This window comes from Odontomachus brunneus, unplaced genomic scaffold (genome assembly GCF_010583005.1).
Source record: "Odontomachus brunneus isolate Ranch 3 - 2012 unplaced genomic scaffold, Obru_v1 Obru_scaffold_168, whole genome shotgun sequence".
Taxonomy (NCBI): domain Eukaryota; kingdom Metazoa; phylum Arthropoda; class Insecta; order Hymenoptera; family Formicidae; genus Odontomachus; species Odontomachus brunneus.
Window position 1 is genome coordinate 137,259 of NW_022639618.1, and position 4,730 is coordinate 141,988.

Below are 4,730 nucleotides of genomic sequence, written 5' to 3' on the forward strand. Positions count from 1 at the left end.
GGGGGGGGGGGGGGATTCGCGCCTTATGGCGCGTCTCCCCCGCCCAACCAGGCGCCTCCTATTATAACCCTCCCCCCCTCCCGCCGAGTCCTCCGGCGATTATCGCCGGGAGGGCCCGGCGGCATAGGAGGGGGGGCGAACCTACAGGTACCTCGAGGGAGGGAACGCCAGCGGTGACGTCCACTCCTCGCTCACGGGTGCGCCGTCTCTCTATCTCACGCAAGTGCGCGGACGAGAGAGGCGCCCTTCTTCTAGGGCGCCTCTCTCCATCCCGAGGGGCGTTCAAGAAAATCATCATTTGATGAAACAACACTATTGTTTTAAATAATATTTTTTAAAAGTTTCTTTCAATTTCATAATTCGATTTGTTTAATTTGGATTTTCTTGGATTTTTTGTTTGGATTAATCATTATAACATTCTGTTAAAAATTTAAAAGTAATTATTACTGGTCCACTACATTACATTAATATTCACCGCATATTGAATTGTTGCATTGTTTCAATATCTATCAGCAAATTATCAAACAAATATCAAGTAAAAGTTATATAACTATTATTTGGTGTTTGCTAGGTATGTTATACTGTGCACACTATAAGGATACATTATATAAGCATAAATCGTAAGAATATCGTTGGGGTCACTGGGAATCGCCGCTTGATTATCAGATGAAGCAACACTTTAACGGAATCAGGACATGGGTGACCAGTGATATACCGTTTGGGATCGAAATTATCGAGGGAGGATTCACAAAAGTTTGGAGTGTGTGTTGACAATCTTCGATACCCAGTGGTTTATGAGACATGAGAAAATTAGGAATTATTACTATATTTTTTTAAATATTATTATTTTTTTATTTTTCACCTTTGCACAATAATTCTCAATATTTGATTACTATCAATATTTAACAGTGAATTTACTATCAATATTTAACAGTGAATTTATTATCAATATTCACCAGAAATTAAGTACTGGCCAAAAAATTACTGAATTATTAATACTTAATCACTAATAATTTTTCAGTATTAGTATATTTATGTATAAAGTAATAATAATATTGCATATATATTGTCGCGTCCGCCCGCATTCACGCAATAAATGAGACTCTTGTTTATAGAAAGATTAACAAAAGCTTTCATGTACAGCTTATTACAATGTTTACACAAGCAGCCAAACAGAATCTTTCGTGTCACGGATAACACCGATACATCCGTCACGCCCGAGGACTCGTATCGAAATCCCCCATCCTCATTTGACACCGAAACCATGGCAACCCATTACTCTCCTGTCCAACTGATAAGCTCTAGATCGATAATCGATTCCAAACGTTCCAAGCACGGGCGTAACTACCCTCTTTTTTCAAAAATTGTCCCGACAATTTACACCTCCTCCTACGACGATTAAATGGCACCAAGATTCCTACTCCAGCCTTAGCTGCTGCTACAGGCCCTATGAGCTTTGTCTTTATAGGTCCTCAATTAATCCAGGAGGAAGGGAAGTTCATAACTCCTTACGTCTTCTGCGCTCCAGTCCACCTTTTGCGTTCTAGTCTTCGGAAAAGGGAAGGGGGTAATTTTCATGGACCCATCGTTCTCTTAAAAGAACACCCAAGTCCCCATCTCAATATTTACTCTAAGCTCCACGGAAAAACCATGAATCAAGAGCCGTAGAGAGGGTGGATTTCTCAAAATAAAACAGCTTCTTATCCAAATTAGTATAAACTTCAAATCTTCATTCAGGAATAACTAAAAATTTCAAAAAATAAAATTACGTAATAAACTTATAACTAAAATATAAACAAATAAAAAAATTGTAACGAACCGTCCGTAATACAAAGATAGAAGGAACCGCGAAAACGTTAAAATCAAATATACGAAACGACTCGTCACGAAAACAGAACCCGCGACAAACTAATGTAAACACCGCCGACCTACCGCGAATAACACAACATTAGATCAGGCTAAAATTGGTATAAAAGACCGCGCGAAAAGCTGAGAAGAAGGCAGTCTTCCGAGGCACTCCGCTGAGCAAAGCTAAAACTCTGACAGCAGCAGCTTCTCGCGAACACCGCTATCTAGAACACCGCATCTTAGACCGTCCTCGTTACCGCTCCGTCGACTTATTGGATTCGTAAAGTCGACACTCCTCGATTACCGCTCCGTCGACTTATTGGATTCGTAAAGTCGATATCCGCGTAGACTTATTGGATTCGTAAAGTCTACATCCTTGATTACCGCTCCGTCGACTTATTGGATTCGTAAAGTCGACCTCCGCGTAGACTTATCAAATTCGTACAGACTTCCGCTCCGTCGACTCGTTGAATTCGTAGAGTCGACACTCGCGGAGACTTGGCGGATTCGTAACATCTACATCTTCGTTCCCGCTCCGTCGACTTGTTGGATTCGTAAAGTCGACATCCGCGTAGACTTCTCAAATTCGTACAGGCTACCGATCCGTCGACTCGTTGGATTCATAGAGTCGACACTCGCGGAGACTTGTCGGATTCGTAAAGTCTACATCCTCGTTACCGCTCCGTCGACTTGTTGGATTCGTAAAGTCGACCTGCGCGTAGACTTATCAAATTCGTACAGGCTTCCGCTCCGTCGACTCGTTGGATTCGTAGAGTCGACACTCGCGGAGACTTGGCGGATTCGTAACGTCTACATCCTCGTTCCCGCTCCGTCGACTTGTTGGATTCGTAAAGTCGACATCCGCGTAGACGTATTAAATTCGTAAAGTCTACCGCTCTGTCGACTCGTTGGATTCGTAGAGCCGACCCCCGTGGAGACTTATCGAGTTCGTAGAGTCTACATCCTCATTACCGCTCCGTCGATTGGATTCGCAAAAATCGACCTTCCTCGATACCGCTTCGACGATGTACCGAATCCGCAAAGCCGACAACCGCGTTAACTTCGGCAAGTAAACAGTGGCATCGGCTGTCGGACCCGCGAAACCTCCAATATTGTAAATGCTCCGCCACCTGCCGAGCTTCAACCTCCGCAAAGCCGCGCCGCCGACCCAGGGAACCGATCCCCGCGGCACAACATCGCACGACCGCTTCGTAAAAATCCGACGCATCACGCACACAGGGCCGTGTTATTCCTCGAGTAACGGCTCTCTTCGTGCGACCAAAATTAAAGATCCGAGCGTCAACATCGCGCCGCGAGCACAACACAATCGACGCGTCACACGACCCCCCGCGCCCCGCGGCCGCCAGCGGCCGCAGCACGAGCTTCGCCGCAGCGAACATTAACACGCGCGAACACAAAAACCTGCGCACTAAACCAACGGCGTCGAATCAAACTGTAAATACTCATTGTACATAGCCATCTAATCGACAATATACATCATCTTAATATCCATCCCACTGTCTTCACCATTATTGATATCTGCTCGAATCCGGACCACACCGACTCGCAGCTTATCCCGCACCGAACGCGAATTAGCGTTACAACTTCGTACGGTCCTTCCCAGAAATTATGTAATTTGGGAGCTTTACCTTTATAACGACGAAGATTGTACAACCTTCAAACCTGTACAAACCTTCTGATCCATTTTAAAATATAAATTCCTTGCCTTGTGATCATAAAATGTTTTAACCCTATTGCTTCTCGTTGCCATAAATTGCCTAACATGTTGATGAATTTGATCCAACTTTTCTCGCAAATTAAACACATAATTTTCATTTAAATTATTACAATTAATTTTAGGAGGAGAACCACGTAACAAATCAATACGTAATCTCAAATCTTGTCCAAAATATAACTTAGCAGGAGAAAACCCAGTTGTTTCATGTTTGGAAGTTCTGTAAGCAAGTAAAAACATTGAAATCCAACGACCCCAATCCTTCTGATTTTCAGAAATAAATTTGGACAAATATTGTAATATTGTTTGATATTGACACTCAACCTGTCCATAAGATTGTGGGTGAAAAGCAGTTCTTGTTTTTTTAAAACCCAACAATTTTGAAATTTCCATAAATAGTCTAGACTGAAAGTTCCTTCCCTGATCAGTATGTAATTCTAAAGGAACACCATGTCTTGAAATTACTTCTTTAACAAAAACTTCAGCAATCGTAGAAGGGCTAGCATTTTTCAAAGGAAAAGCTTCCACTCATTTTGTAAAACAATCTACAACTAATAAATATTTCTAAAAGAAGTTAAAGGCAATGGATCTAAAATATCCATTTGAAGACGCTCAAAGGGAATACCTACATTATAAATCTGCAAGGGAGATTTTCCTTTATCAAAAGGACCTTTTTTTGAAACGCAAACTTTACAAGATCTAACTCAATTTTCAACATCTCTCTTACATGTAGCCCAGTAAAAACGTTTACGAATTTTTTCCAGTTTTATTTACCCCAAAATGACCACCAGAAGGAGAATCATGAGCTTCCATTAAAATTTTCTTTACACGAGAATTTGGAACAATAATTTGCAAAAATTAAAATTTCAAATTTGAAGCTTCCCATTTTTATATAAAACACCATTCTTAATAATTAAACTATCCCAATAACTCAAATAAATTTTAGAAGATAAGCTTGCTGAAGAAATCTTATTCAACGAAGGACGCCGACCAAATTCCATTTCTCGTAATATAATTGAAATATCACAATCTTCTAATTGTTCTTTACGCCAATTTACATTAGTGTCCTTTCCCAAAATTATTCGAGCAATAACCTCTTCTTTTTCCTCTTTTCTCTCTTCATTGTTAATTTAAATTTTAGAACAAT